The sequence below is a fragment of the Balaenoptera physalus genome (genome assembly GCF_965194825.1).
Source record: "Balaenoptera physalus genome assembly, chromosome: 11".
Classification (NCBI taxonomy): Eukaryota; Metazoa; Chordata; class Mammalia; order Artiodactyla; family Balaenopteridae; genus Balaenoptera; species Balaenoptera physalus.
Window position 1 is genome coordinate 47345842 of NC_138896.1, and position 20751 is coordinate 47366592.

The 20751-nt window shown below is 40.3% G+C and overlaps 1 long non-coding RNA gene across 1 annotated transcript in view; it reads right to left on the minus strand.

The window, feature by feature from the left end:
* The window catches only part of LOC309638422, a 313379-nt gene extending 303070 nt beyond the window's left edge, over positions 1-10309 (minus strand). Inside the window, exon 1 of the long non-coding RNA XR_014251112.1 lies at positions 8399-10309. This is a non-coding gene — a long non-coding RNA (uncharacterized lncRNA). The remainder of the gene's footprint in view (positions 1-8398) is intronic.
* Between the last annotated feature and the right edge of the window lie 10442 nt (positions 10310-20751).

Below are 20751 nucleotides of genomic sequence, written 5' to 3' on the forward strand. Positions count from 1 at the left end.
ACTTCAGTTAGTTGTTTTTCTGGGTTTTATCTTTTTCCTTCATGTGGTACATAGCCCTCTGCCTTTTCATCTTGTCTCTCTGTCTCTGAATGTGGTTTTTGTTCCACAGGCTGCAGGTTTGTTGTTCTTCTTGGTTCTGCTGTGTGCCCTCTGGTGGATCTATAGAAGGATTTTTAATTGATCTGGATAGAGTGAAAGGCATTGTAGCCTTCCCTGCCCCAAGGACAAAAAGAGAATTGGGATTTTTAGGACTTGCAGGCTACTGTAGGAACTGGGTTCCAAATTTTTCCTTAATAACTCAACCACTGTATAATCTACTAAAACAAGACCAACCTGAACCTCTTTGCTGGAATGTAGAACATTCTGAAGCTGTAGAGACCATAAAAAACTTCTGGCCAAGGCCCCAGCCCCGGTGCATCCAAATTATGATCTACCTTTCTTCCACTTTGTTCATGAAAACAAGGAGACTGCATTAGGTGTACTAACCCAGCAACTTGGTGGTTACTATCAGCTGATAGGATATTATAGTCCACAGCTAGATTCGGTAGCCAGGGGCTTCCCCCCTTGCCTCCACACTGTCACAGCGACAGCTGTGCTGTCAGAAGAGATAGTCATGAGTCACCCTCTTACTATCTTTCTTTCTCATTCTTTGGAAGGCTTACTAAACTCTTATCACACACAACATTATTCTGCAAGTCAATTAACTTCCCATGAGGTGGTCTTGCTCTTGCCAAACATAACTCTTCACAGATGCAACAAGCTTAATCCAGTCACATCACTACCAGAAGTATCAGATGTCAATAATGAAAAACATGATTGTATTGTTTTAACTGACAATCTTTTATCTCCCAGGACTGAGCTCCGAGAAAACTCTATGGATAATCCTGATTTTATATTATTCATATCTGTGAGGACCTCATGGAAAGTATCAAGCTGGTTATGCTGACCTTTCTCCAATATCAACCCTTGAGAATAGTCCCTTACCTAATGTCTCTTCTGCCCAACAGGCTGAATTAATAGTGCTAACAAGAGCCTGCCAGTTGGCAGAAGGGAAATCTGCTAACATTTACACTGAGAGCCACTATGCTTTTAGCGTAGCACATGATTTTTGACACACTCTGGAAATAAAGAGGATTTTTAACATCCTGAGGACAACCTATTAAAAATACGAGAAAAGTTGCAAAATTATTGGATGCAATTCTACTTCAAAGTGTGTTAGCTATCATTAAGGTACCAGGTGATTCAAAGGCTGACACCACTTAAGCAAAAAGGAACTCTTTAGCTGATCACACCTCCAAAACAGCAGCTCTGCAGAATGATAATAGTCAACTAACAGCTGTTTTCTCTTTTCAGCCTCCCAGTAACCTTACTGACACCCTGTCAATTTTTCAGGAAATGGCACCAAAAGGAGAAAAGGATAGTTGGAAACAAAAAGGAGGAAGGTTTGACTCCAGTAAAGGGCTCTGGATAGGCCCAAATGGAAAACCTATCCTTCCTTTTGGAGCTCAATACCTCATTTTACAATATATTGATGCGTTAACTCATTGGAACCCAGATAAGATCATATTGTGGGGTAAATAATTTTTTTGGAAGCCTTCTTTCACTATAGGTCAGAAAGTTTATTCTAGATGTACCATGTGTCCAAAATACAACCCAGGTAAGCCATTACATAGTTCTCAGGGAAGCTTTCCATTACCTGCTGCCCTTTTGAAAGTTGGCAGATTGATTTTATCCAAATGCCCCCCTCTCAATGTTACCAGTACATACTTGTTATGGTTTGTATGTTTTCACATTAGGTTGAGGCATTCCCATGCAGAAGGGGCACTGTGCAGATGGTAGGCAAATTAATATTAGAAAGGGTGATTCCCATTTTGGGAGTCCATGCAGAAATACATAGTGATAGGGGAACCCATTTTACTGGACAAATTGTCAAGGAAATTCGCAAAATCTGGCCAATTATGCAGCATTTCCATTGTGCTTATCACCCCCAGTCCTCTGGGCTAGTAGAAAGAACAAAGGGAACAATTAAAAATCAATTGGCTAAAATTATAGATGCTTATTCCTTACCCTGGCCAAAGGCCCTTCCATTGGTCCTCCTCAACCTAAGATCTACTCCCTTTGGAAACATCATTTGTCTCCTTTTGAAATTACCACTGGGAGCCCAATGAGACTAAATGAAGGATTGTATGAACCTACATTATTAAAAGGGGACATGTTACATTACTGTAAAAGCTTAATTGAGCTCCTAAAAGAGCATTCTAAGCTTGTTTCTAAAGCTTATTCTAGTAATCTATCTTTGAATGAATATCAGATATCCCATGACCTGCAACCAGGACATTATGTACATTGGAAAAGACATCATTTAAATGACTCACTACAACCCAGATGGAAAGGCCCTCACCAGGTACTCTTAACTAGCTCATGTGCAGCTGAATTAAAGGGAATTGACTCTTGGATTCATAATTCCCACTTAAAAAGGGGAAAAAGTCCCCTGCACCGGCTGGTGTGTAGAGAGGACTGCTGACTTCAAACTCACCTTAAAATGATGCTCAAGTAGAGGAGAAACTACACTCACAGCAGGATGAGAAGAAGATGACATCAGAAGTAGACAGCTTACCCAAGATGCTGGACCTGACTTGTATGACCATTTATAATGTTTTCCTGACATCTTGGACCTTTGCATATGAATCAAATGTTTTCATATCATGGGCACCATCCTATGCTAATTTAAAGAATCAATCCAATTTTTGGGTTTCTGGCCAATTACCTGTGTCTGATACTTTTATGTTACCTTGGTAGATTTCTGCCCTCCAAGGCTCGAATTGGGTAGCCCTTAGGAAATTTATTTTAGAAGAAAGAAAATTCAGGCCTGTTCAGGCTACTCCTGATATTACTAGGTGGGATCCTCTCACCTGGACAATTAATAATACCTGCTCTGACCCTGGCCATAGATACAAACTTTCTTTTAGGGTCACTCAAGCTCAATAAAAACGATGAGCTAAGCCTCAATCAAAAACTGTTACCTCTCATCTATTAAAAGGAAACCTCCCACAATTATGGTATGAATTTTTTTGTGGTTAACATCAGGCTATGGTCATTTAAGTTTAAAAGCTCCTCTATGTTGGGAACAATTAAATCATACTAAGGATGACCAGCCTAGTAACATTAGGAATTTAGGCTGGGTGTCTTATGAACAATGGCTACATATTATTACCCTTAGAGAGAGTGATTGGTATGGAACCAACTGGGTCAGACTACCAGAGATTCACTGGGCTGCACCTAATGGAACTCAGTGGATTTGTGGTATTAATTTATGGCCCTGGTTTCCACCAGGATGGATAGGAAGATGTACCCTGGGATCCCCATGGACTCAAGGTCATATAAATAACAATTTAGGGATGACCCCAGCCAATCTACCATTGGTACAAGCCCGATGGGTCAAGAGATCTGTATTCCACTGGTATGACCATTTAGTAGCCATTTTTGTGCCTTCAATAGGATTGGAGAATGTAATCGGCCATATGGAAGCCTTAACAAAATTCACTCAACAGGCTTTAAATGATAGTAACCAGGCTATTAGCCTATTGAATTCTTTGGTCTCTATGATGAGGAAAGTGGTGCTACAAAACCGCATGGTCCTCAACATCCTTACAGCATTTCAGGGAGGCACCTGTGCCATAATTCAAACTGAATACTGTGTTTTCATACCTGATGAATCCTCTAATGTAACACATTTAATGAAGCATATGAAAAATCAGATCTCTGCCTTAAATGACTCACTCCCTAGTCTTGACGACCTCTTCAAAACCTGGTTTGGTCTGGAAAGCTCTTGGCTTAAATATTTACTTACAACTCTATTAACCTTATTAGATATATTATTTGCACTTTTTGCCGTTTTATAAGATTATAATTTCTTGTATTACCAAATGTGCAACTGAGCCTCCAACACAAATAATGATGACTAGGCGACTTGAAGCAGTTGATCAAATATATAGTTCTGTATGCAGTCAATGATTGTAATAGTAACTCTAGATATGGGAAGATGCAATAAGAGGGATTTTTCTCCTGGACGATTACAGGCTAGTAAGGAGAGGTGGTCCAGAGATCTTTGACTATTAAGACCTAGTCCAGTAATAGCACATTGAGTGGCCTATCAGCAAAATCTTTTCCAGACCTAGGAATGAGCCTTCCTAGCACTGTGGGATGAAATGGTCATGAAATGCCTCCCAAAGCATGGTCGAATTTATGACCATGAGGGGTCTCTGTCAACTGCAAATTGGCACTTGCCGTGGACACTTGCCATTTACCCCTACAAGGATTAAATCAGGTGCCACTACAGCTGCTGACCTTCAACATCCCCTGAAAGGAATTCAAGGTGGAGATCAGGAATGAGGCACTCGGTGCTCTGAGAAAATCTGGCAGAACAGGTCTTCAGATAGTTAGATATTTTCAGGAGCTGATTTTATGAGCCCAGTTCTTCCATCTCCTCATATCTAGAAAAGCACTAAATTCCTCCGTGGTGACGTCTGCTCCTTGTGACTAGCAGTAAACCTCATGAGACATTCTGCAAAAATATGTGCTTGATTGCATGTATTCCCCCTTCACCAAAATCACATATATATTGACCTTCCCCCCCCCACCCCTTTCTTTGGAGTAGTTTCTCAGAGCTATCTGAAATGCCGTCTCCCGTGTTGCAGTCCTCATTTTACCCCAAATAAAACTTAACTGGCAACTCTCACATTGTACAAATTTTTTAAGCCAACATTTACAAATACTATAATGTACACTCAGTTATCTAATACGAGAAGAGGAAATACTTATGGGTAGCAGAATTGGTTAGCACAAACTTATTAGAAACTAAATGCTAATCTACATTTGAGTTGCAAAGAATAATCTTTATACTTAATTGTAAGGACTTATTTATCTTATAACTGGAAGTTTGTATCTTTTGACCCCCTTTACCCATTTTCCCTCACTACCACCTGCTGCCTCTGGAAACCACTAGCTGTTTTCTGTATCTATAAGTTTGTTGTTGTTTTATTTAATTAATTTATTTATTTATTGACTTACTTATTTTTAACATCTTTATTAGAGTATAATTGCTTTACAATGGTGTGTTAGTTTCTGCTTTATAACAAAATGAATCAGTTATACATATACATATGTCCCCATATCTCTTCCCTCTTGCATCTCCCTCCTTCCCACTCTACCTATCCCACCCCTCTAGGAGGTCACAAAACACCGAGCTGATCTCCCTGTGCTATGCGGCTGCTTCCCACTAGCTATCTATTTTACGTTTGGTATTGCACATATGTCCATGCCACTCTCTCACTTTGTCCCAGCTTACCCTTCCCCCTCCCCGTATTTTCAAGTCCATTCTCTAGTAGGTCTGCAGCTTTACTCCCATCTTGCCCCTAGTTTCTTCTGACCATTCTTTTTTTTTTTTGCTTTTTTAAGATTCCATATATACATGTTAGCATATGGTATTTGTTTTTCTCTTTCTGACTTACTTCACTCTGTATGACAGTTTCTAGGTCCATTCACCTCACTACAAATAACTCAGTTTCATTCCTTTTTATGGCTGAGTAATATTCCATTATATATATATGTGCCACATCTTCTTTATCTATTCATCTGTTGATGGACATTTAGGTTGCTTACATGTACTGACTATTGTAAATAGAGCTGAAATGAACATTTTGGTAAATGACTCTTTTTGAATTATGGTTTTTTCAGGGTATATGCCCAGTAGTGGGACTGCTGAGTCATATGGTAGTTCTATTATTAGTTTTTTAGGAACCTCCATATTGTTCTCCATAGTGGCTGTATCAATTTACATTCCCACCAACAGTGCAAGAGGGTTCCCTTTTCTCCACACCCTCTCCAGCATTTATTGCTTGTAGAGTTTTTGATGATGGCCATTCTGACTGGTGTGAGATGATATCTCATTGTAGTTTTGATTTGCATTTCTCTAATGATTAATGATGTTGAGCATTCTTTCATGTGTTTGTTGGCAATCTGGATATCTTCTTTGGAGAAATGTCTATTTGGGTCTTTTGCCCATTTTTGCATTGGGTTGTTCGTATTTTTGATATTGAGCTGCATGTGTTGCTTGTATGTTTTGGAGATTAACTCTTTGTCAGTTGCTTCATTTGAAAATATTTTCTCCCATTCTGAGGGTTGTCTTTTCGTCTTGTTTATGGTTTCCTTTGCTGTGCAAAAGCTTTGAAGTTTCATTAGGTCCCACTTTTTTATTTTTGTTTTTATTTCCATTTCTCTAGGAGGTGGGTCAAAAAGGATCTTGCTGTGATTTATGTCACAGAGTATCCTACCTATGTTTTCCTCTAAGAGATTGATGGTGTCTTGCCTTACATTTAGGTCTTTAATCCATTTTGAGTTTATTTTTGTGTATGGTGTTAGGGAGTGTCCTAATTTCATTCTTTTACATGTAGCTGTCCAGTTTTCCCAGCACCACTTATTGAAGAGGCTGTCTTTTCTCCACTGTATATTCTTGCCTCCTTTATCAAAGATAAGGTGACCATATGTGGGCGGGTTTATCTCTGGGCTTTCTATCTGGTTCCATTGATCTGTATTTCTGTTTTTGTGCCAGTACCATACTGTCTTGATTACTGTAGCTTCGTAGAATAGTCTGAAGTCAGGGTGCCTGATTCCTCCAGCTCCGTTTTTCTTTCTCAAGATTGCTTTGGCTATTCGGGGTCTTTTGTGTTTCCATACAAATTGTGAATTTTTTTGTTCTAGTTCTGTGAAAAATGCCAGTGGTAGTTTGATAAGGATTGCATTGAATCTGTAGATTGCTTTGGGTAGTAGAGTCATTTTCACAATGTTGATTCTTCCAACCCAAGAACATGGTATATGTTTCCATCTATTTGTATCATCTTTAATTTCTTTCATCAGTGTCTTATAATTTTCTGCATACAGGTCTTTTGTATCCTTAGGTAGGTTTATTCCTGGATATTTTGTTCTTTTTGTTGCAGTGGTAAATGGGAGTGTTTTCTTAATTTCACTTTCAGATTTTTCATCATTAGTATATAGGAATGCAGGATTTCTGTGCATTAATTTTGTATCCTGCTACTTTACCAAATTCATTGATTAGCTCTAGTAGTTTTCTGGTAGCATCTTTAGGATTCTCTATGTATAGTATCATGTCATCTGCAAACAGTGACAGCTTTACTTCTTTTCTTATTTGGATTCCTTTTATTTCTTTTTCCTCTCTGTTTGCTGTGCCTAGAACTTCCAAAACTATGTTGAATAATAGTGGTGAGAGTGGGCAACCTTCTCTTTCTCCTGATCTTAGTGGAAATGGTTTCAGTTTTGCACCATTGCGGACGATGTTGGCTGTGGGTTTGTCATATATGGCCTTTATTATGCTGACAAAAGTTCCCTCTATGCCTACCTTCTGGAGGGTTTTATCATAAATGGGTGTTGAATTTTGCTGAAAGCTTTCTCTGCATTGTTTGAGATGATCATATGATTTTTCTCCTTCAATTTGTTAATATGGTGTATCACGTTGATTGATTTGCATATATTGAAGAATCCTTGCATTCCCGGGGTAAACCCCACTTGATCATAGTGTATGATCCTTTTAATGTGCTGTTGGATTCTGCTTGCTAGTATTTTGTTGAGGATGTTTGCATCTATGTTCATCAGTGATATTGGCCTGTAGTTTTCTTTCTTTGTGACATCTTTGTCTGGTTTTGGTATCAGGGTTATGGTGGCCTCGTAGAATGATTTTGGGAGTTTTCCTCCCTCTGCTATATTTTGGAAGATTTTTAGAAGGATAGGTGTTAGCTCTTCTCTAAATGTTTGACAGAATTCGCCTGTGAAGCCATCTGGTCCTGGGCTTTTGTTTGTTGGAAGATTTTTAATCACAGTTTCAATTTCAGTGCTTGTGATTGGTCTGTTCATATTTTCTATTTCCTCCTGCTTCAATCTCAGAAGGTTCTGCATTACTAAGAGTTTGTCCATTTCTTCCAGGTTGTGCATTTTATTGGCATAGAGTTGCTTGTAGTGATCTCTCATGATCGTTTGTATTTCTGCAGTGTCAGTGGTTACTTCTCCTTTTTCATTTCTAATTCTTTTGATTTGAGTCTTCTCCCTTTTTTTTGATAAGTCTGGCTAATGGTTTGTCAATTTTGTTTATCTTCTCAAAGAACCAGCTTTTAGTTTTATTGATTTTTGCTATCATTTCCTTCATTTCTTTTTCATTTATTTCTGATCTGATCTTTATGATTTCTTTCCTTCTGCTAACTTTGGGGTTTTTTTTGTTCTTCTTTCCTAACTGCTTTAGGTGAAAGGTTAGGTTGTTTATTTGAGATGTTTCTTGTTTCTTGAAGTAACATTATATTGCTATAAACTTCCCTCTTAGAACTGCTTTTACTGCATCCCATAGGTTTTGAGTTGTTGTGTTTTCATTGTCTTTTTTTTCTAGGTATTTTTTTATTTCCCCTTTGATTTCTTCAGTGATCTCTTTGTTATCAAGTAGTGTGTTGTTTAGCCTCCATGTGTTTGTATTTCTTACATATTTTTTCCTGTAATTGGTATCTAGTCTCATAGTGTTCTGGTCGGAAAAGATATTTGATACAATTTCAATTTTCTTAAATTTACCAAGGCTTGATTTTTGGCCCAAGATATGATCTATCCTAGAGAATGTTCCATGAGCACTTGAGAAGAAAATGTATTCTGTTGTTTTTGGATGGAATGTCCTTTAAATATCAATTAAGTCCATCTTGTTTAATGTATCATTTAAAGCTTGTGTTTCCTTATTTATTTTCATTTTGGATGATCTGTCCATTGGTGAAAGTGGGGTGTTAAAGTCCCCTTCTATGATTGTGTTACTGTCAATTTCCCCTTTCATGGCTGTTAGTATTTGCCTTATGTATTGAGGCGTTCCTATGTAGGGTGCATAAATATTTACAATTGTTATATCTTCTTCTTGCATTGATCCCTTGATCATTATGTAGTGTCCTTCTTTGTCTCTTGTAATAGTCTTTATTTTAAAATCTATTTTGTCTGCTAAGAGAATTGCTACTCCAGCTTTCTTTTGATTTCCATTTGCATGGAATATCTTGTTCCATCCCCTCACTTTCAGTCTGTATGTGTCCCTAGGTCTGAAGTGGGTCTCTTGTAGACAGCATATATATGGGTCTTGTTTTTGTATCCATTCAGCCAGTCTATGTCCTTCGGTTGGAGCGTTTAATCCATTTACATTTGAGGTAATTATTGATATGTATGTTTCTATTACCATTTTCTCAACTGTTTTGTGTTTATTATTGTAGATCTTTTCCTTCCCTTGTGTTTCCTGCCTAGAGAAGTTCCTTTAGCATTTGTTGTAAAACTGCTTACTTGGTGCTGAATTCTCTTACCTTTTGCCTGTCTGTAAATCTTCTACTTTCTCCATCAAATCTGAATGAGATCCTTGCTGGGTAGAGTAACCTTGGTTGTAGGATTTTCTCCTTCATCATTTCAAGTTAGTCCTGCCACTCCCTTCTGTCTTGCAGAGTTTCTGCTGAAAGATCAGCCGTTAACCTTATGGGGATTCCATTATGTATTATTTGTTGTTTTTCCCTTGCTGCTTTTAATATTTTTCTGTGTATTTAATTTTTGATAGTTTGATTAATATGTGTCTTGGTGTGTTTTTCCTTGGATTTATCCTGTATGAGACTCTCTGTGCTCCCTGGACTTGATTAACTATTTTCTTTCCCATATTAGGGAAATTTTCATCTATAATCTCTTCAAATATTTTCTCAGTCTCTTTCTTTTTCTCTTCTTCTTCTGGGACCCCTATAATTCGAATGTTGGTGCATGTAATGTTGTCCCAGAGGTGTCTGAGACTGTCCTCAATTCTTTTCAATCTTTTTTTTTTTTTTCCTGCTCTGCAGTAGTTATTTCCACTATTTTATCTTCCAGGTCACTTATCCATTCTTCTGCCTCAGTTATTCTGCTACTGATCCCTTCTAGAGAATTTTTAATTCCATTTATTGTGTTGTTCATCACAGTTTCTTTGCTCTTTATTCTTCTAGGTCCTTGTTAAACGTTTCTTGTATTTTCTCCATTCTATTTCCAAGATTTTGGATCATCTTTACTATCATTATTCTGAATTCTTTTTCAGGTAGACTGCTTATTTCCTCTTCATTTGTTAGGTCTGGTGGGTTTTTGCCTTGCTCCTTCATCTGCTGTGTGTTTCTCTGTCTTCTCATTTTGCTTAACTTACTGTGTTTGGGGTCTCCTTTTTTCTGGCTGCAGGTTTGTAGTTTCCATAGTTTTTGTTGTCTTTCCCCAGTGGATAAGGTTGTTTCAGTGGGTTGTGTAGGCTTCCTGGTGGAGGGGACTAGTGCCTGTGTTTTGGTGGATGAGGCTGGATCTTGTCTTTCTGGTGGGCAGGTCCACGTCTGGTGGTATGTTTTGGGGTGTCTGTGGCCTTATTATGATTTTAGGCAGCCTCTGTGCTAATGGATGGGGTTGTGTTCCTGACTTGCTAGTTGTTTGGCATAGGGTGTCCTGCACTGTAGATTGCTGGTCATTGAGTGGAGCTGGGTTTTGGCATTGAGATGGAGATCTCTGGGAGATTTTCACCATTTGATATTACATGGAGCTGGGAGGTCTCTTGTGGACCAGTCCCCTGAACTTGGCTCTCCCACCTCAGCGGCACAGCCCTGAGGAGCACTGGCTGGAGCACTAGCTGGAGCCCTGGCTAGAGCACCAAGATCCTGTCCTCCACACAGCTCAGAATAAAAGGGAGAAAAAAAGAAAGAATGAAAGAAGAAGATAAAATAAAATAAAATAAAGTAAAATAAAATTATTAAAATAAAAAATAAATATTAAGAAAAAAATATTTTAAATAAAAAAAGAAATGGACAGACAGAACCCTAGGACAAATGGTAAAAGCAAAGCTACAAAGACAAAATCACACACAGAATCATACACATACACACTCACAATAAGAGAAAAAGGGAAAAATATATATATATCGTTGCTCCCAAAGTCCACCTCTTCAATTTGGGATGATTCGTTGTCTATTCGGGTATTCCACAGATGCAGGGTACATCAAGTTGACTGTGGAGATTTAATCCGCTGCTCCTGAGGCTGCTGGGAGAAATTTCCCTTTCTTTTCTTTGTTCACACAGCTCCCGGGGTTCAGCTTTGGATTTGGACCCGCCTCTGCATGTACGTTGCCTGAGGGCGTCTGTTCTTCGCTCAGACAGGACGTAGTTAAAGGAGCAGCTGATTTGGGGCCTCTGGCTCACTCAGGCCTGGGGGAGGGAGGGGTATGGATGGGGGTTGAGCTTGTGGGAGCAGAGGCCAGTGTGATGTTGCACCAGCCTGAGATGCACTGTGCTTTCTCCCAGGGAAGTTGTCCTTGGATCACGGGACCCTGGCAGTAGCGGGCTGCACAGACCCCCAGGAGGGGAGGTGTGGATAGTGACCTGTGCTTGCACACAGCTTTCTTGGTGGTTGCAGCAGCAGCCTTAGTGTCTCATGCCTGTTTCTGGGGTCCGTGCTGATAGTCGCGGCTCACGCCCATCTCTGGAGCTCCTTTAAGAGGTGCTCTTAATCCCCTCTGCTCGTGCACCAGGAAACAAAGAGGCAAGAAAAAGTCTCTTGCGTCTTTGGCAGCTCCAGACTTTCCCGGACTCCCTCCTGGCTAGCTGTGGCACACTAGTCCCTTCAGGCGGTGTTCACACAGCCAAACCCAGTACTCTCCCTGGGATTCGACTGAAGTCCGAGTTTCAGCTCCCAGCCCCCACCCGTCCTGGCGGGTGAGCAGACAAGCCGCTTGGGCTGGTGAGTGCTGGTAGGCACCGATCCTCTGTGCGGGAATCTCTCCGCTTTGCCCTCTGAACCCCTTTTGCTGCGCTCTCCTCCGTGGCTCCAAAGCTTCCCACCTCTGCCACCCGCAGTCTCCGCCCATGAAGGGGCTTCTAGTCCGTGGAAACCTTTCCTCCTTCACAGCTCCCTCCCTCTGGTGCAGGTCCAATCCCTATTCTTTTGTCTCTGTTTTTTCTTTTTTCTTTTGCCTTACCCAGGTACGTGGGGAGTTTCTTGCCTTTTGGGAGGTCTGAGGTCTTCTGCCAGCATTCAGTAGGTGTCCTGTAGGAGTTATTCCACATGTAGATGTATTTCTCATGTAGATGTATTTCTCATGTAGATGTATTTGTGGGGTGGAAGGTGATCTCCACGTCTTACTCTTCCTCCATCTTGAAGCTCCTCCTCTGTTGTTGTTTTAGATTCCACATATAAGTGAGATTTCATGGTATTTGTATTTCTCTGTCTGACTTATTTCACTTAGCATAATGTCTTCAGGGTTTATCTATGTTTGTTGCAAATGGCAGAATTTCCTTCTTTTTTACAGCTGAATAATATTTCTTTGTACTTGTATACCACATTTTCTTTCCCCATTCATCTATTGATGAATACTTAGACTGTTTCCATGTCTTTACTATTGTAAATAATGGTGCAATGCACATGGGGGTGTAGATATCTTTTTGAGATAGTGATTTCAATTTCTTCACATAAGTACTTAGTAGTGGAATTGATCATATGGTAGTTCTATTTTTATCTTTTTGAGGAACCTCCATACTGTTTTCCATGATAGCTGCATCAATTTACATTCTCACCAACTGTGTGCAAGTGTTCTTTTTTGTCCACACCCTTGTCCACACTTGTTATTTTTCAAGAAATCTTCTTGATAATAGCCATTCTGACAGTTGTTAAATGATACCTCTTTGTGGTTTGGGATTTGCGTTTTCCTAATGATTAGTGATTTTGAGCCCGTTTTCATGTACCTGTTGGCCATTTGTATGTCTTTTTGAAAAATGTCTATTTGGTTCCTCTGCCCATTTTTAATTGGATTTTTTCTATTAAGTTGTATAAGTTCTTTACATAGTATGATTTTAACACTTTTTCATATATACATAATATAATATATATGTTAAAATCTTTGAATGATTCCTAATTATGTGATTATACTTCATTTCATGCTCAAAAAAACACACTCACAATTGTGCTTGAGACATACTTCTTTTTCTAGACCAGCAATATCCAATATGTTTCTATGATAGAAATGTTCAATATTCTCCACTGTCAACACAAAAACCCTTAGTCACGTGTGTCTATTGAGCACTTGAAATGCATCTAGTGCAACTGAGGAACTGATTTTTAAGTGTTACTCATTTTTTATTAATTTCAATTTAATAATCACATGTGGTGAATAGATGTTATATTGGACAGTACAGCTCTAGACTTATTTATAGTTACTTTTCTATTCTATGTCAGTCTGCTGAGTGATAATGTCCTTAAGATTCCTAGAAGCTCTTTTATCTGGCTTACAGGATCTACCAAAAACAATTCTACTAGGTCTTATCAAAGAGTTTTCCAGCCACACCTTAATTTGATCTTTACCTTTAAACCTCATTGTATTTTGAGGAATTTTTACTATCTTTGGAGACTGGAGAAGAGAAACAATTTTATCTTACAACCCAGGTCCTGCCACCTGACATTTTCAACATTCTGAAGATCTGAGTATTTCTTTGGCCAAATCCAAAAATGTATATATTCTCCATCTTCTAAATTACTTTATACAGCATTTTTGCCAGTTGTTTTGTACTACAAAATGTGTGTCACCTATTTTCTACAGTCTTCAATATCAATTATTTTTCCATCCCTTAATCACAGTTTACTTGCTTTTTTTTTTTAATGTTTTTGCTATCAATTTCCCCACCACTTTTCCATACTTAACCTGCAGCTTGGTCCTAAAGCCAATGGCACATATTTTAGACTTTTGTTATGGCAGCATCCAATCTCTAGTTATCAGTTTGTTATTGCTAAGCAGCAAAAAATAAAAATCTCTAAACATTATTGGAATAAAACAACAACATTTATTTAGTTTATGATGCTGTGAGTTGGTGTTTTCAGCTAGACTCAGCTGGTCAGTCCTCCTATCTTTACTGATACATTCACACAAACTTATAAGCTGTGGGTCAGCAGAGGTGATTCTGCTTCAGAGGACTGGCTAATTGTCATCTGGAGCAACAGGGAATGACAGACCCATCTCCCTCATCATCCAGCTGATAACCTAGGTTTGTTCTCCTGGTGTCTAGACAGGGTCTCAAAAACAAGAGAAACAGTATATGGCTCTCTGGAAGCTATTAAAAAACAAAATTTAACTGAGTAAATTTGATGATCTAATTGGCTTTATTAAGAAATTCATGAATTAGACAGCATCCCATCTAGCAACTTCATGGGTTCTCTGAGGGGTTGTACATAATGGAAGATTTTTATATGAAGAAAGTTGGGTCAAGGAAACTATTAGCAAAAGAAAAGAAAGAATTGTTTATAGGCCAGGACATCTTCTTTGGGGAAGGGAATGGGGTGGGTTTTATCATGCAGATTTCATTTTCTTCCTTTGGGAGATGGAGAGAGACAAGTAGCAGATTAACTCAGTGTTGCTGGCTAGAAAATTTCAGACTGGTTGATTAAGATTACATTTCTAAGGAAGGTGAAAACTGCCATTAGTTTAGGTATTAAAACTAGGTTTTAAGTCAAGAAGGAAGGGGGCAGGGCGCAACCCTTAAAAGAATGACACAGCCATGGAGGAAAAGAAAAAGTACACAACAAAAATTTTAGAACCAACTAAGCCCAAGATGGTGGAAGATTTGATTTCTGTAGACCTTGAGCCTCATTATATACTCATTGTACTACATTAGCATGCTAAATGGTACAACCACAGGCACGATGACAGTTCCGAGGCTGACCATAAAGGGCCAAAATTGGGCAGTGTCCCAATACCTTGGAAATCCCACCCCTTCCCCAAAATAGTTTGAATAATTCTCCTGTAACAGGGTAGAGCAAAATCTGACTCCATGTTGGATATGTTTCTTTTACTATAATCTTTGCTTTTCATTGCTTTTGTTATTATAATCACTAAAAGGATGCTGTCTACAGCTGTAAGCATACATAGTGGCCTGCTTCAGGGAACCCTGCCCCTCTGCCTGAATGTTAAACTTCAGTGCCTTTGTTCAACTCACAGGGAGACCATCTGACCCTGCACATCTGTGAATGGCTGCAGAAAAGAAGAAATTAACACACCCCCTCCCCGATGCATGTCAAGCCAGGAGATATTTTGCAAGACTAATGGCCTTTTACTTTACTTCCTCATCTCCTACCCCTCTCTGTTTTATAAAAGAAACTGGCATCCAGACCCCGATAAGATGGTACTCTGGGACATTAGTCCGTCATCTTCTCAGACACCTGGCTTTCTGAATAAAGTCGCTATTCTTGCCTCAACACCTTGTCTCCCAATTATTGGCCTGTCATGTGGCGAGCAGACCAAGCTTGGATTTGGTCGCAAATTTGGCGAGCCAGCCACGAGGCTTGCTGTTTGAGGCTAACTGGCCACGATGAGGGAACTTGGGGGCAAGGCTTTAGCAGCTGCCAGGACCATTTGTCCTGAGGATCTTCCCTTCAAATTTCCCTGAAGTGGCACCAGCTACCCCAGTGTTTGGCAGTTGAAGCAAGGAACTGACAAACTTCTGCGAGTTGATGGACTCGATTAGTAGGGTAATTCGCTCTGGCGTGTACAACCAGGAACAAATTCCCCCCTCATTTTGGGCTTTCCCTTTATGGGACCAGCCAGTTTGTTTGATTGGGGTGCCCTGTTGGAGAGGGGAATTGTTGTTGTACTCTACCTGATTTGGGAACCAGGTTGTTGGTTTCTGTTTTGTGTGCATCAATGTTGGAATTTGTGCTTTTTGTGTAGGAATTTGTTTGAGTCTTTTGTGTTTCAGTGTTATACAAACTTATAAAAATGGGAAATACTTCATCTATCCTAAAGGAAAGCCCTTCGGGGCATATATTAGATAAATGGGCAAAACGTAGCCATGAGCCTATGACTAAGAAAAAGATAGTGTACTATTGTAATAGGGTGTGGAATCAGTATATGTTAGCATCAGAACAGCAATGACCCCTGAATGGCTCACTCAATTGTTATATGATCTCACAATTAGAAGTGTTTTGCAAAAGAGCAGGGGAAAGAGATGAGATTCCATATGTAGAAGCATTTATGCTATTGCATCAGGAGTAAAAGAAGTCAGAGGGCTGCCATGTTATGGTGCAGCAGTCTGAAAGGAAACCCAAGGGGGAACCTGTTCTACAAGGGGAAGAGGGATAAAATGAGAGTGGGGACATGTTACTTCAAAACTTAAACCCCCCTCTGGCTTATCCAACTCTCCCACTGGCCAAACATGCTGCACCAGCCATTGTTCCAATATCCCCCCACTACACCGCCAACATATTCACTCATTTCACCACCTCCTGTTTCTTTTACCCATGGGGATCGAATAGAAGTTTCTCTGTTAAACCACAGGGCTCAGGGACCTGGTTTAGTATCACCACCTAAGACCTGACAAGGCACCCAGTTTGGACTGGGAGCCCCTTCCCACAGCAGGGCAATTTCCCTTGTACTGATATCCTGTACGAAGCCTTAATGCAAATGGCCAACCAACTGGGTTTCTATGGATGCACAATCCATTCTCAAATTTAGATTTGCTTACCTGGAAAAACCACAACCCTGTTTACCAAGAGGACCCACTCCATATGAATGAACTTTTCACCTCTATATTTGCCACTCACCATCCCACTTGGGCAGACATTCACACTCATGAATATAATGCTTACTGGGTATGAAAGGAGGATGGTCATTGAGAAGGTTAGAGAGGAAGTGCACCAGCTCCATCTAGTGGGTCCAAATGGAACTCCGGAAACAAATCTGGCAATCCTCATTGCTGAGCCTAACGGAGATCCTAATAATGGATGCAGGCCACTTTTAGAACGTTATAGGAGATCTGTCTTAGTGGGTCTTCAAAAGGGGGTACCTAGACAAAAGAGCTTAAACAAAATTTAGGAGATAAAACAAAAACCAAATGAGAATCCATCAGAGTTTCTAGAAAGGATTTATCAAGCTTATAGGTGCTACACTGATGCAGACCCTGGGGCCCCTGAGAACATAAGGATGGTAAATATGACCGGAATTGGGCAAAGTGCCCCAGATATAAGTATAAATTTACAGAAGTTAGATGGTGCATTTGGAATGAACCCTTCTCAAGTGCTTTTACATGTTGCTTAAGTATTCAGAAACAGGGAACAACAACAGAAGCAAGAAGATGCAAAATGGAAGGCAGCTTTTCGGGCAGCAGCATTGAATTCCTGGAAAGCGAGTAACCTAAAGGAAGGTAAGTTACCATTGGGGAAGGAACAATGTCCTTACTGCAAGGAAGAAGGGCATTGGAAAAAAGATTGCCTTACAGTAAAAATAGGAAGTAGAATAATAGAAGGAAGACAGGAACCTCTCATTTGGTAGAAAGAGAGGAACACTCTGATAATGAATGAAGAGGTCCAGGAACTCCCTTGGACTTGAGGCGTCCAATTCTAATTTCCCCACAGGAGCCCTGGGTAACTTTGACAATGGAGAACAAGTTGATTGACTTTCTAATAGATACGGGTGCCACATATTGTGGTAAATACCAAGGTGGCATAGAAACTATCATCTCAGTCTATCCTGGTCACAGGAGTTTCTGAAGAAGTAGAAAACTGTTCATTCTTACAACCTCTAGAATGCCAACTAGGGGACCTCACCCTGAAACATAGCTTCTTATATACGCCAGAGTGTCCAGTCCCCCTTTTGAGATGAGATCTCCTTTGTAAATTAAATGTTCAAGTAACTTTTTCACCAGAACAGCTTGACATCAGGGTCCCACCGGAGTACACTTTAAGCCTACAAATGGTGCTCATAGAAACCCCAGAAAAGGAGACAGAGCTCTTTCCCACTGAGGTCTACAAAAAGGTAAGGCCCGAAGTGTGGGCTGACAGCACTCCAGGGAAGGCCAAAAATGCAAGACCAATACAAATCCCATTAAAAAGGGATACTGGGACACGTAATCTAAAACAATATCCTCTGAGACAAGAGGCCGAAAAGTGAATTCAGCCAATTCTGGAGAAGTTTTTGAAAATAGGACTGATTAAACCTTGCAGGTCCCCATATAACACCCCTATCCTCCCAGTCAAAAAGTCAAACTCAACAGAGTATTGTTTTGTCCAAATTTGAGGACTATTAATGAAGTAACCCAAGAGTACACCCTGTGGTGTCTAATCCATACACTCTGTTCACAACTATTCCAGGAGAATACAGCTAGTTCTCAGTCCTGGACTTGAAAGATGTTTTTTTCTGCATTCCTATTGCAGAAGAAACACAGCAGCTATTTGCTTTTGAATGGCAGGACCCAGAAACACAGGCAGTCCAACAGTATTGTTGGGCAGTCCTGCCTCAAGGATTTAAGAATTCCCCTACCTTGTTTGGGGAGATGTTGGCTAGAGATCTTAGAAAGTTAATATTGGACAAAGGACTTTTGGTCCAATATGTGGATGACTTGATCATAGTGAGCCCTGCATATGATAAATGTCTACAAAATACAATCAGAACCTTGAACTATTTGGCCAATTGTGGATATAAGGTCTCCCAGGAAAAAGTTCAGATTTACAAACAGCAAGTCATGTATCTAGGCTTTGTCCTCTCCCAAGGACAGCAGGATCTTTTGCCTAAAATAAAGCAGGCAATTGCAGGTTTGGGAGCACCCAGGACCCACAGACAACTGAGAGGTTTTCTGGGGATGGCAGGGTTCTCTCGGGTTTTTATCCCAAACTGTGGGCTCATAGTAAAGCTCCTCTATGAGGCACTGAAGGGACACAATCTTGAGCCCCTTACTTGGACTAAAGAGGGCCAAACAGCCTTTGAAACAATAAAAATGAAGTTAGTTTCATCCCCAGCTTTGGGGACTACTGGACTTAAAGAAACTTTTCAAAATGTATGTACATGAGAGACAATGCATAAGTCTTGGGGTGTTAATTCAAACTCTGGGTAATATCCCTCGACTTGTTGCCTACTTCTCAAAACAACTAGAACAGACTGTTAAGGGGTGACCCCCTTGCCTTTGAGCTGTAGCAGCTACTAGTGATGTACTTCAGGAAGCTGAGACGTTTACCCTGGGGCAACCCACCTGTGTGTATATTCCTCACCATGTCCTTTCTTTGCTGGAACAGAAAGGGGGCTATTGGCTGACTTCCAGGACAATGGGAAAGTACCAAGTCATTCTCCTAGACAATCCCAATGCAAGACTTCAAGTCACTTCAGCCCTAAATCCAGCCACGTTGCTCCCAATTGATGCTGCACAATCCCCAGAGCACGACTGCCTACACATCATTGAGCTAGTGTACTCTAGCAGACGAGACTTAAAGGACCAACCCTTGGCAGAGCCAGATATGGAATTTTCACTGATGGAAGCAGCTTCATGGACCAAGGTAGGCAACGTGCTGGGTATGCAGTGGTAACACTTAAAAGAATTTTTGAAGCAAAAGCCCTGGCTCCAGGGAGCTCAGCTCAGAAGGCAGAAATCATTGGTCTGACAAGAGCCCTGCTCCTTGCTGAAGGGAAGTGAGTAAATATATACACAGACTCCCTCTATGCATTCTCTGTGATACATGCTCTTGGGACAATCTGGAAAGAAAGGGGAATTCTCACTTCAAAATAAAGATATAAAACATGCTTCTGAAATCCTGTCACTATTAGAAGCAGTCCATAAGCCCTCACAAGTGGCCATAATGCACTGCCCAGGCCACCAGAAAGGAGAGACTCATATAATAAAGGGCAATCTGTTAGCTGACCAAGCTGCAAAGAAAGAAGCAAAGGAAGGTGATTATCAAGCCATGATAGGGTCACTTCTCCTGCAGATTGCCTTGTCAAAATATCAGCCAGTGTTTTCAGAAAAGGACAAGGAGAGGGCCAAAGAGTGGGATTTCACTCTTGATCATAACTCACCTGGCTGGAAATGTAAAGTACAAGGAACTGTTTTGATTCTTAGGGTCCTCTTGGACACTGTGCTGAAGCACATTCATGACAGTACCCATTACTGGAGAGATGCCACCCTGCAATGGATTCAGAAGTATATAATGGGACCTCACCTACAAAAGACCATCCAGTGAGTCACTCAGAATTGCATGATTTGTGTTAAAAATAACCCCCAAACTGCTGTCAGGCTTCCCCAGATGGAGACTCAGCAGAAAGACCCCTGTCCCAAAGAGGATGGACAAATAGGCCTTAACTCAAATGCCTCGTGTTGCAGGAAAATTCAGATACCTGCTGGTGTGTGTGGACACTTTTTCAGGATGGGTAGAAGCATATCTCACCTGGACAGAAAAAGCCTCCAAAGTGGTTAAAGTCCTCCTAAGGAAATTATTCCCCTGTCTGGACTATCTAACAACACCCTTCAGAGTGATAACAGACCTGCTTTTTTCTCTAGCATAACACAACAAGTGGCTAAAGCACTGCAAATTAATTGGAAGTTACATTCATCCTTGAGACCACAATCAGCAGGAAGAAATGAGAAAATGAATCATACATTGAAAAGGAGCATTGCTAAAGTATGTCAAGAAACTAATTTAACTTGGGATAAGGCCTTGCCAATTGCCTTGCTACAGATCAGAGTGGCTCCCAGAAGTAGGATTAAATTAAGTCACTTTGAAATATAGTATGGTAGGCTAATCCAGGTGTCTGCCTGGACAGGTAAATCAGTAAATGCTCTGAAAGACCTAGCTGTTGCTAATTATGTTAAAGCTTTGGGCACTATACTAACCTTTGTTAATGAGTTTGCTTCCAGAGGGTCTGTCTGTCCAACTGAAGTAGCC